At 44.7% G+C, this 13,073-nt stretch overlaps 1 long non-coding RNA gene and 1 other non-coding gene across 3 annotated transcripts; one reads left to right on the forward strand and one right to left on the reverse strand.

The window, feature by feature from the left end:
- Positions 1 to 328: 328 nt before the first annotated feature.
- Positions 329 to 401, forward strand: trnat-agu. Its single transcript has one exon. It is a non-coding gene; the product is annotated as a tRNA-Thr (tRNA).
- An 8,421-nt stretch (positions 402 to 8,822) lies between these two features.
- LOC121273925 lies at positions 8,823 to 12,443 on the reverse strand. Of its 2 annotated transcripts, none has more exons than XR_005942125.1 (3): positions 12,266 to 12,443; positions 11,801 to 11,979; positions 8,823 to 10,117 (listed from the first exon to the last, which is right to left on the reverse strand). It is a non-coding gene; the product is annotated as an uncharacterized LOC121273925 (long non-coding RNA). The 2 variants fall into 2 exon arrangements; XR_005942124.1 differs by having other exon boundaries at positions 12,210 to 12,443.
- Positions 12,444 to 13,073: the final 630 nt, after the last annotated feature.

Consider the following 13,073-nt stretch of genomic DNA (forward strand, 5'->3'; position numbering starts at 1 on the left):
ACTGGGAAATGATGCTAGGAAAAATAAAATTATAGACAGTTCCAGCAAAGAAAGAGGCCATTTGGCCTGGCGCGCTGCTTTCAAAGAGATTGATTGGTCAGGAGTGATATTTGTGTCAGTGTGAACAGGCGGCAGTCAAATCTCTTACATAACCACGGCAGACATGCATCACTGAAAGCACATCAAATTCTGCCATTTTCATGTCGCATCTTTTAATTATCTTTTCTCCATCTCAAACATTTCCAGGTCTATCAAATAGCATCGATGTGGAACGTTGTCCTGTTCCTCGTTCCACTAGGAGACTTACTGTGAATAGTATGTAGCAAGTGGCTCCATAGCTCAATGGTTAGAGCACTGGTCTAGTAAACCAGGGGTTGTGAGTTCAATTCTCACTGGGGCCTGCAACTAAAATGTATGAAATTTGGTGGCAAGGTAACCTTTGGGGAGAGCACTGTAAAAGGATATCAAAAGGTTATGTGAGTGGCCAACAAAGATAGCAGACGGAAAATAATGTAGGCAGGTGTGTGAATGTGTTCACTTGCTTGGAAAAATTAAAACAGCAGAATGCTTTTGAAATTTGTAAGTGCTGATGTTCAAAGACTTGTGCAAGTAATGGAGAAAGTGAGCATGCAGGTGCAGCAAGCAATTAGGAAGGCTGATGGCCAGGGGATTGTAATAAAGCAAGAATAAAGAAATCTGTTTTGGTGAGATGGCATCGAGAATCCTGTGTGCTATTTTCATCTCCACCTTTATAAAAGGATATACTGGCAGTGGAGACGGTACAGAGAAGGTTCACTAAATTGGTCTCTGAGATGAAGTGGTTGTCCTATGATGAGAGGCTGAATAAATTGGGCTTTTATTCTCTGGAGTTCAGAAGAATGAAAGGCAATCTCATTGAAACCTACAAAATTCTGAGGGGGCTTGATCGGGTGGACACAGAGATTGTTTCCACTGGTCAGGGAGTCTAAAACACTGGGACACTGTCTCAGGGTAAAGGGCCGATAATTTAGGACTGAGATGAGGAGAAATTACTTCATCCAAAGGGTTGTGAATCTTTGAATTCTCTACCCAGAGGGTTATGGATGTTCCATCGTTAAATACATTTAAGGCCAGGATGGACAGATGTTTGCTCTCTCAGGGAATTAAGGGATATGGGGAACGGGCAGGATAATGGAGTTGAAGCCCAAGATCAGCCATGATTGAATTGAATGATGGAACAAGCTCGACGAGCCATGCAGTCTACTCCTGCTCCTATTTCTTGTGATCATGTGTATGATAAAGACAGTAATTCATGTTATAATAAAAACAGAAAGTGCTGGAAGTTCTCAGTAGGTCTGACAGCAAATGTGAAGGGAGAAACAGAGTACAGGTTTCAAGTTTAATATGACTCTTTTCCAAACCATAAATTGAGTCCTAGTTACGACATTTTGCACAAAATTGAGACAAGGAATGGAGGTGAAAAGCACCGAATCTGAACCATTAGGGTGTTTCTATAGCATACTTTTTGAACGAAATTAGCTTCCAACTGAAGGTTTAATGGTTTTAGACAACGTAGACTCCCTTTATTCCTGTGTCTACTTATATCAGTGACATAGTTCTGCTTTGTGCCCTTTGGCTACAAGAAAATCTTGTCCAAATTTTTGCCAGTTTTGCTGTTATTCAGTAAGTTCCCACACAAATGGATTTATGATTATTCATTTCAAATAAAGCGAGAAAATGGAGGAAGCATGTGCATAACATCCAACCTATTAGAAAGATTGGGTTCAAAGCAAAGAAATTGATTCTCTGATTGCATTCACTGATCTGGAACACACCATCACACTGAGTGAATCCACTGTCTGTTCAAATATTGCTCAATGAAAATTTCAATCTTCCTCCGCTGTGTAATGTATGGGCACTGAATCAACAAGCAGTCTCCACTTAAATAAACACAGGAAGCGTCAATCTCCTCTCGCAACTTTTAAACCTGTTGTTATTCTCTGTACCATTTACCATGAAGATATATAATGCAAGTGAATAAAATTTGCAATGGTAAAAATATATTCACCCTTCAGTGAACTGAACCACATTGACATACACACACATTAACACACAGAGACATATACACCCAGAGTGACTGCAGGCTAGGGTTTGTCCCTGAGGACTGGCAAACTCTCAGAAAGCAAAGATGCCACTAAATAGCTCAGCTTTGTTCCATTTCTAACTGCAAATTCTGTGAATGCTTATGGATGGACAGAAAAGAAGGAACACAGAAGTGAAACAGGAAAAACAGATGGGAGTGTTTGGAAGGTTCTGACTCCATTTAGCCAATAATTAATTCTGGAGGCACCAAAAAGAAGGAACACTGAGCCGTGCAATTGGCAGGATGAGAATCTGTGTGGGCAGATCCCAGTGGAGTTCGAATCCATCAGCTTAATCACTCAGCCATGTCTGGAGACATGTTGTTCATGTAAAATCATGGAATGTTTACAGCAGAGAATGAGAGCATTCAGTCACACCAATTTGCAGCCCGGGTCAGAGGAACATCGGCCTTTCAGGTCTTTGATCCTGCTCCGCCATTCAATAAGATCATGGCTGATCTTGTGGTCTCAACTTCACTTTCCTGTCTGTCCGTTCTGTCCCCCGGCCCCCATAGTCCTTGATTTGCTTGTCTATAAAAAAAATCAGTTTAATTCTGCCTTGAGTAAATTCAATGACCCAGCCTCCAATGTTTCTTGGATAACATTCCTCACACTAATGACCCCCTAAGAAAACAAAAAAAAAACTCTTCATCATCGTCTGAAATGGGAGACCTGTTACTCTTCTGGAAACTAACTCGCCTGGTCCCATTCCCTTGCCCTTTCCCTGGACATGCTGCAGGGTTTGGTCCAATTCCCTTTTGAAATCCACGACTGAATTTGCCCCCCCCCCCCACAACATGCTCTATCTAACCCAGCCGCTGGCTCCATCCATTCCCGATCCCTGGACAGTTTCTCACCCAAATAAACAGCTGCCACACCACTTGAGTTTGAGGACTCCACTGGGTGTTTGTAACGCCTCAACATCCACGCAGCCCCCGCCATTCCTCTCCACCACTCGGCCCCTCCATTCCACCCCAGGCACTCAGCCGCCTTTAGCCCTTCCCACTCACTTAGCCTCCCCGTTGCTCACTTGCCACTCGGCCCCTTCATTCCTCTCCACCCACTGGCTCCATTCACTCACGTCAACATCCTGTTGCTCAGCTCAAGTTACACCCTGCAATGCGCATGCTTCTGGCAGATTCCAGTACTGTGCCTGCGCGGGGAAAGCTTGCAGTGAGGATAGGGCACATTCTACCCCGCAGCGAAAGCTGGGTATGGTCACCGCCATTGAAAGGCTACATGTTTGAATAGAAAATTATGGTTTGTGATCCAAAGACAATGAAGCCATTGGGCCAATATGTACAATATTTTTTTAAATCACACATTCACTTCAGCTGCGGAGAGTCCAGTGGGTTCACAAGGAAGTGTTGGGGTTTGTTCTGCTGTTGGTTACTCCCAGAACAGAACTGTGGTGGTTTTAGGCACATTGGTTGCTGGAACAAATTAGTTAATAATTCTGTATATTATCTCCATGGCTCCAATTGTAATCGGAGTTGAAAACATAATTATCCAGTTAAGATTTTGCCTTCTGCATGGCGGGGTTCCTACCCAGCATTCGCTGCGACGCAGAATGTGCCCTATGTTCTCCACAGGAGCTCCCCACGCAGGGCCGGTGGTGGGTGGAGAAGGGAAGAGGCGCAGGTCTGGATGAGCAACTGCGGGGATGCGGTTCTGTCCACTCTGCAACCGGAGAGAAACGGCCAATTGTAGGAGAAATGGAATTACCTGGAAAAACTCAGCAGGTCTGGCAGCATCGGCAGAGAAGAAAAGAGTTGACGTTTCGAGTCCTCATGACCCTTCAGCAGGACTGGGTGAATCCAAGGAGAGGGGTGAAATATAAGCTGGTTTAAGGTGGGGGGTTGGGTTGGGGGAGGGAAGTGGGGTGCATTCTGACAGTTGGGCTTTGTTTCTGCTGATGTTAATAATCCCTGTAACTGGGCTGAAGTTTAATATTCTGGATCTAAAGCTGATTGTGTTCTCGGGGCTGCAGTGGACCAGGAGGCTTCACAAATATCTCCATCCTCAATGATGGAAGAGCCCAGCATGAAGCATTTACAGCAATAATCAGCCAGAAATACCGAGTCGATGATCCATCTCGGCCTCAACCAGTGGTCCCAAGGATCACAGATGCCACTTTTCAGCCAATTTGATTCACTCCACGTGATATCAAAAATTGATTGAAGGCACTAGATACTGCCAAGGCCAAGGACCCTGACAATATTCTGCAATTGTACTGAAGATTTGTGCTCTGTGCCATGCCCCTAGCCAAGCTGCTCCAGCACAGCTACCACACAGGCATCAATGTGGAAAATTGCTCAGCTATTTCCTGCACACAAAAGCAGGGTAAGTCCAACCAGGCCAATTAACATCCCATCAGTTTACTCTCGATCATCAGTAAGGCGTTGGAAGGGATCAATCAACAGTGCTATCAAGTGACACTTGCTTAGCAATAACCTGCACATTGGCGCTCAGTTGGGTTCAGCCAGGGCCGCTCAGCCCCTGACATCATTAACGCTTTGGTTCAAACATGGACAAAAGAGCTGAACTCCTGAGGTGAGGTGAGAGTGACTGGCCTTAACATCAAGGCAGCATTTGATCAAGCGTGGCATCAAGAAGCTCTGGAAAAACTGGTGTCAATGGGAATCGGGGAGTGGGGGCGGGGTAACTCTCCACTGGTTGGAGTCATACCTAGCACAAAGGAAGATAGTTGTGGTTGTTGCAAGTCAATCATCTCAGCTGCATGACATCACTGCAGGAGTTCCTCAGGGTAGTGTCCTAGGCCCAACCATCTTCAGCTGCTTCATCGTAAGGTCAGAAGTGGGGATGTTTGCTGATGATTGCACAATGTTCAGCACCATTCGTAACTCCTCAGATACTGAAGCAGTCTATGTCCAAATGCAGCAAGACATGGACAATATCCAGTCTTGGGCTGACAAGTAGCAAATAATATTCGTGCCAGACAATGACAAATTCCAACAAGAGAGAATCTAACCATCGTCCCTTGACATTCAATGCCATCCCTAAATCCTGCACTATCAACATTCTTGGGGTTACCATTGACAGGAAACTGAACTGGACTAGCCATATAAATACTGTGGCTACAAGAGCTGGTCAGAGACTAGCAATCCCGCAATGAGTACTCACCTCCTGACACCGCAAAGTCTGTCCACCATCTACAAAGTGAAAATCAGGAGTGTGATGGAATGCTCTCCACTTAGCTGGATGAGAGCAGCTCCAACAACACTCAAGAAGCTTGACACCATCCAGGACAAAGCAGCCACTTGATTGGCACCTCTTCCACAAACATTCACTCCCCCTACTACTGACGAGCAGTGGCATCAGTGTGTACCATCTACAAGATGCACTAAGCAAACTCAGCAAGTCTTCTTAGCAGCACCTTCCACACTTATGATGACTTCCATCTAGGACAAGGGCAGCAGATACATGGGAACACCACCACCTGGAAGTTCCCCTCCAAGCCACTCACCATCTTGACTTGGAAATATATTGTTGTTCCTTCACTGTCACTGGGTCAAAATCCTGGAGCTCCACCCACCCCAGCAGACTATGGGTGTACGTACACCACAGGAACTGAAGTGGTTCGTGAAGGCAGCTCACTACCACCTTCTCAAGGGCATTTAGGGATGAGCAATAAATGCTAATATATACACACCGAAAGTGACAGAGGTCTAAGGAGAGACAAATACCAGAATGAAATGATAACACCAGCTTGGCTCAGTTTTTATTCCATTTCCAATTGGAAATTTGCAGAGGGCTGAAAAATGGACGGAAATAAGAGAGTGTGTTTGGATGGCTTTCCCTCTATTTAAACGATAATTATTTCCATCAGCACTCAGTTAAAATTAGAAACAAAGAGACTCTTAGTTGGTCGGATTCAAACCTACGTGGGGAAACCTCAATGGATTTCTAATCCATCGCCTTAACCACTTGGCCACAACTACAGACCTTGCGAGAATATTAATATTATTTGCATGAAATCATAGAACAGTTACAGCAGGGAAAGAGGGCCGCCTGCCCGTTCTGTCCCTGACATTACACAACCTTTTCCCTGGTCACTGAAATATATACTGTCTCTCCTCATTCTTCCTCCTAAACTAGGAATGAAAGAGTGAGAATAAAAGAGGAAGAGAAGTGATGGGTTTTGTAGATCCCAAAGGAAAGAGACTCCAGGATCAGTTCATTGTGACAGTTCACACAGCAACAAGAAAACAACATTCCCTGATGAGGGCCAAATCCAGGCGTCAGGAGTGGGAGCACCGAATTATAGCATGGTTATTTCAAACACAGAAGACTTGTTCAGCCAATAACAGCATCAAGTGTGTTAGACAGGAACAGGAAGTGAACAGTGAGGTGAAATAGTGCCACAAGCTGCGGATGGACAACTTTCAATTTCCAAAACCCGCCAAACTAATCAATGCGGCTCCTCTGAAACTTTCAAGGCAAATATTGATCCTTAATAAGGTGTCGTTCCCAGAACTATACACAGTCCTCCAGGTGTGATCTAACAGGGCTTTGTATTGCTGTAGCAAACCTTTCCCTCTTTTCTATAACAGCTTCTGTAACAGGTTGTTCAGCAAGGGGAATTATCTTGTACATATCGATTGAGAAAAATGAGGAGAAGCTTGATCAGAATAAACTTCATTTAAATATTTAAATTGAAATCAACAGCTAACATACTTTTTTAGGGTTCAAAATGGTATAATAATCCCCAGAGCAACTCTTCGTGTCATTGGGTCAAGCAAACACTGCAGAATTTAGCAGACTGTTCCTGCTCATCTTTCAATATTATTTTTCTTAACTCGAGTTTTCAAGAATTAATTGGACAATTAAGAGGGAGAAAATCAGGGTTATGGAGAGAGAGAAGGAAACCAGGACTAATTAGAAAGCTCCCTGCAAAATGCTTAAACATAGAAATGATTAGTGGAAGGGCATGTTCTTGTGCTGTGACTTTTGATGATGACATTGTTGATCAATCTGTCTCCAGCATTCCTAATGAGAACAGCCGATTCCATTCCTTCAAAACAAAGACCCAAAATGTTGCTGCATGACATCACTGTTTAACATTCTAGCCGGGTGCTTTTGCAGTATGGAGGATACAAGAAACACCCAGAAATAGCTGTAAATCAGCAAATGGAAGGGAAGGTGGACCTGCAGAAAATCACAATCACCCGGGAAATGGTACTGAGAAAATTGTTGGAGCTGTGGGCTGACAAGTCCCCGGGTCCCGATAGGCTTCATCCTAGGGTTTTAAAAGAAGTTGATGAGTTGGTTTTAATTTTCTAAAATTCTGTAGATTCAGAGAAGGTTCCATGAGATTGGAAAATAATGAATGTAATTCTTTTACTCAAAAAGGGAGGGGGACAGGAAGCAGGAAACTACAGGCCAGTTAGCTTAAAATCTGTCATGGGGAAAATGTTAGACTCTCTATTCTTGATGGTGCTATAGCAGGACATTAAGAAAGATTCAAGGCAATCAGGCAGAGTCATCATGGTTTTGTTAAAGGCAAATCATGTTTAACCAATTTGCTACAGTTCTTTGAAGTAACGTGTGCTGTATATCATGGGGAACTGGTGGATGTTCTGTACTTAGATTTCCAGGATGCATTTGATAAGGTGCCACATCAAAGGTTGTTGCAGAAAGTAGAAGTTCATGGTGTAGGGAGTAACATACTGGCATTTATATTAGATTAGCTAGCTAATAGCAAACAGAGAGTAGGCCTAAATATGCCATTTTCTGGCTGGCAGGGTGTGATGAGTGGTGTGCCACAGGGATCAGTGCTGGGCCTCAACTTTTTACAATATATAGAAATGACTTGTATGAAGGGACCAAAGATATGTTTGCTAAATTTGCTGATGACACAAAGATAGGTAGGAAAGTAAGTTGTGAAGAGGACATAAGGAGGCTGAAAAGGGATATAGATAGGTAAAGTGAGTGGGCAAATGGCAGAGAATGTGTGAAAATGTGAAATGTTTTTGTAGGAAGAATAAGAAAGAAGCTTCTTATCTAAATGGTGAGAGATTGCAGAGCTCTGAGATGTAGAAGATCTGGGTGTCCTAGTGCCTGAATTGCAAAAGGTGTGCAGGTACAGCAAGTGGTTAGAAATGCTAATAGAGTATTATTGTTTATTGTAAGGGAAATTGAATATAAGCAGGGAGATTATACTTCAGTTATACATGGCATTGGTGAGATCACATTGGGAGTATTGGTCTCCTTATTTAAGGAAGAATGTAAATGCAATGGAAGCAGTTCAGAGAAGGTTTACTAGACTAATATCTGTAATAGTCGGGTTGTCTTATGAGGAAATGTTGGAAAGGTCAGGCTTGTTTCTGCTGGAGTTTAGAAGAGTAAGAGGTGACTTGACTGAAACATAAGATCCTGAGGGGATCTTGTGAGGGTGGATGTGGAGAGGATGTTTCATGAATCTTTGGAACTCTCTTCCCCAAAATGCAGTGAAAGCAGAGTTTTTGAATATTTTAAAGGCAGAACTAGATAGATTCTTGATAAGCAAGGGGGTGAAAGGTTAATTGGGGTAGGGGAGAATGTGGAGTTGAGGTTACAATCAGATCAGTCATGATCATATTGAATGGCAGAGCAGGCTCGAGGGGCTGAGTGGCCTACTCTTGATCTTAATTTGTAGGTAATTTGTGTTAGAGATATTAAAAAGGCTCAGTACAACATGTGTTTAACACAAAGCAAATTTATTTCACTTTAATCCACAATATTAACCCCTATAACTGGGCTGGAGTTTATTAACATCAGTAGAAACAGACCCCAATAAATATGGTTCAATCCTGGATGTGATTAACAGCAAAATCCAATCAGTGTGGTTACTTGTGAGCTCACTGTTGTGTCAGCATGTGGGAATTTTGAGTGAATCCCTTCCTATACTTAGGTCAGATGAATAGTCTCTCCCCAGTCTGAATTTGCTGGTGTACAGTGAGTTGTGATGATCGCCTGAATCCAGTCCCACAATGAGAGCATCTGAATGGTCTCTCATCAGTGTGAACACGGTGATTGTATGTCAGTTCCAGGGAACCTTAAAGAACTTCCTGCAATCTGGGCATTTAAAATGTCCCTCATCATTGTGAACTCGCTGGTGTTTCAGCAGATCAGATGACTGAGTGAATCTCTTTCTACACTCGAAGTTGTTCTCTCTCCACTGTGAGTGTGCTGGTGTTTAGTGAGGTCAGGTGAATGCTTGAACCCAGTCCCGCACTGAGAGCACCTGAGCGGTCTCTCGTCAGTGTGAACACGTTGATGGGACATTAGGTTCCCAGAACTTTTACAGCACTTCCCACAGTCTGGACATTTAAAAGGTCTTTCATCACTGTGAACTCGCTGGTGTCTCAGCAGGCTAGATGACTGAGTGAATCTCTTCCCACACTTGGAGCAGGTAAACGGTCTCTCCCCATTGTGAGTGCGTTGGTGTTTAATGAGGGCAGGTGAATGCTTGAACCCAGTCCCGCACTGAGAGCACCTGAATGGTCTCTAGTCAGTGTGAACACGTTGATGGTACATGAGTTCACTGGAACTTTTATAGCACTTCTCACAGTCTGGGCATTGAAAAGGTTTCTCATCAGTGTGACCCCTCTGGTGTTTCAGCTTGTTGGATAACTGAGTGAATCCCTTCCCACACTGGGAGCAGGTGAATGGCCTCTCCCCAGTGTGACTGCGTCGTTGAATTTCCAGATAAGATGGGGAATGGAATCCTTTCCCACAATCCCCGCGGTTCTCCCTGCTTCCACGGTTTCTCCCCGCTGTGACTACGCTTGTGTCTGGACAGGCCAGATGATCGGCTGAAGCTTCGTCCACACACAGAACACGTGTACGGTTTCTCCCCACTGTGAATGGTGCTTTGTCCTTCCATGTTCAAAGTCCAATGCTATTCAGATTACAATAAACTGGGCGACTCCGTCAGATCCTGATGTGATGTTTGGTCTCAGTTTCCTGACTGCAAATCCTCCCCTTCTAACACCCTGTGAAATTGATTCAAAACAGAAAAATGGGATTGAGAGAGAACCCACAAAATCACAAAGGCAGGTTGTGAAATTGAGCTGAATGAATCTGGGAATTTGTGGGGCCGGCACTAGGAAAAAGTGACCATGAAAACTGCTGGATTGTTATAAAAACCCAATTGGTTCACTAATGTCCATCAGGGAAGGGAACCTGCCACCCGCTCTGGGCCTACACAAGACTCTGGCCTCTATGTGAGCAGGGGCGGCGGGGGGAGAGAAGGGGGGTTGGTTGAGAGAGATGGGAGGAGAAAGGGTGAAGGAAAGGGATTTTATATAGCAACAGCGAGAAAGAGTCTCCCAAACCCACAACCTCCACCACCTAGAAGGACCAGGGTAGTAGGTGTATGTGAACACCATCACCTCCAAGTTTCCCTCCAACTCACACACCGTCCTGACTTGTCTGACACCCAGTACTGGGTGAACAGAAATTTCCTCCATTTAAATATTGTGAAGGCTGAAGCCATTGTCTTCAGTCCCCACTGCAAATTCCACTCCTTATCTACCTGCTCCAGCCCTCTGTCTGACAACTGTCTGAGGATGAACCAGGCTGTTCACAATCATGGTGAAATATTTCACCCCAAGATGTGCTTCCAACCACATATCTTTGTCGTCATCTAGAGGGGGTTTCCACCTGTGAGGGGACTAGGACCTCACACTGTATATTTTTTAGAAATAGATATTGATATTCCCATGGCTGTTTCTAACACTTTAAAAACCAGACAAAGACCTTTTAAAAGGCTGAATCTGTCTGTGACACTTGAACAAAAGGAGCTGTCTGGCAATATCGGAGAATTTTGGAACCGTTATCTCTGAAGAGACACTTTCTGTACTGATAAACCTCAGTCTGCCATTTTAACATCTACAAGCAGCAAACAGAAAAGGTGTCCTGCCCAGATTTAATAGCTGGCCACATATACACTTTCTCCTGGAACTTCTGTGCAGTCGTCGACAAGACCGATTTATTTCTGCATAGTTATCAACGCGTGAAGTCAACTCCAGCGGAAAAGTGATTTATACAGCGTAAGTTTTCAGTCTGCCAACCTTCATGAAGGAATACCTCTGTGGACTTTCATTCTGGACTCTGAAACCCACGTGAGACACTATTTTTCATTGCAGTTCCTGCCCTGTAAATCTTTTTCTCCATCCCTCTTTTACTGTATGAATGAAAAGGGCCACACCCCTCCCACACAAGTTTTGAGTGTGTGTAAATAAACTAACCCTTTCAGTTCATCCTATCCTGTGTTTGCTGTGCAGTCATTAATGAAAATGGATCACAGCAAAATGGAGGGGTTGGGAAATAGGCCACTGCTTATAAAGGGGGAAGCAAATCAAGAACACCTTCCTGTTTGTGGACTGGATATGAGAGAAATCAGTGTGGTTTAAATGAATCCCCCTCCTGTCCTTAATACATTGCAGTAATATCACTCGACTTGGCCCTGTCTCAGCTCATGTTTCTCAGTTCTCATCCAGTCCTCAAGACTTGACTGGCTGGCCTCCCACATTCAGCCCATGATAAACTTGAATTTATCCAAACCTCCGCTGTCTTTGTCCTCTACACTGAGTCCCATTCGCTCACCCATCACCCTGTCCTCACTGACCGACACAGGCTCCCGGTTAAACAGCAATTCAATTCAAAATTCTCACCCTTATTTTCAAATCCCTCCGTGGCTTTGCTCTCCCCTATTTCCAGTCACACAGATGTTTGAATATTATTCCACAGAAACAACATACTTTCAGGCTCTTATGAATCGAGTGACTCTGTCAGGTTTTGATCAGATGTTTGTTTTGAGTTTTCCACCTTCAAGTGCTGTTCTTCTACTATCCTGTTAAAAAAAATCCCTGTTAGTTCAAGAAGAAACTTAAACATTTCTCTTGGTTTGAGTTTGCTGTGTGTAAATCCTCCCCTTCTAACCCCCTGTAAAAGGAGTTTCCAAAATCCATCCCTCAGTCCAGGGTAGAAATTAACAACATTCTCTCCTCCTGCCACCTGGACCAGGATGATCGCGCATGCGCTCTGCCGTACATTGCCCCCTATAAAGATGGCGGCCGTTACCCGGGGGACCTCAGCGTGAGTCGCAGCCACCGCCCGAATTAACTCGGGCTTCCAACCTGCAGGCGTGGCCCGTTCGGTGCTAACGCGGGCCAGATAGGCTCTTATTCAGGTTTTGAGGCCTCCACTGGGTGTTCATGAAGCCTCTCGACCCATTCGACCGTCTCGATTACCCTCCTGCACTCGGCCGTTTCTCTCCGGTTGTTGGGGGGGGGGGTCGAGATGTCGGACTGCCTGCAGCTGCAGCACCCACACTGCGCATGTGCCTGCCGGAAACCTGACGGCGCATTCGCCTTCCGAATGCGCACTGCGCATGCTCCATTCACAACTGTCAGTGCGCCTGCGCAATCTCTCATCCAGTCACAATAGGGCACAGAGATAACTCCTCAACAAGAAACTTTTTCTCTTTCTCTCAAGTGCTAAGGAACACAAGCTCCAACAACTCATCGACAACAACAACCATCCAGGACCCTCCACCCCTGCCTGTCCCTCCGTCCCCACCCTTTCTTCCAATCCCAACCCCAGCCGTGTATTCACTATACCCCCTGACCTTCTCCTCTCCGATGCTGAACGTTCAGTGCTCAGCAAAGGACTTAGTTTACGCCCTCACCTCAATGAATTTCGGGCTCGGCATGATGCTGAACTCTTCTTCCGCCGTCTTCGTCTCCAGGCTCAGTTCTTTGGGCAGGAGTCCTCTCCCAGTTCAACGGATCCTTTTACCCATCTCCAATATTCTCCCTCCACCTGGACCCCTCCCTCTGGATTCTTACTTTCTCTCGATCTTTTCATTGAGAACTGTCGGCGCGACATTAGTCGTCTCAATTTCTCTGCTCCTCTCACCCATTCTAACCTGTCTCTCTCTGAACT

The sequence above is a fragment of the Carcharodon carcharias genome, assembly GCF_017639515.1.
Source record: "Carcharodon carcharias isolate sCarCar2 chromosome 27 unlocalized genomic scaffold, sCarCar2.pri SUPER_27_unloc_3, whole genome shotgun sequence".
NCBI lineage: Eukaryota > Metazoa > Chordata > Chondrichthyes > Lamniformes > Lamnidae > Carcharodon > Carcharodon carcharias.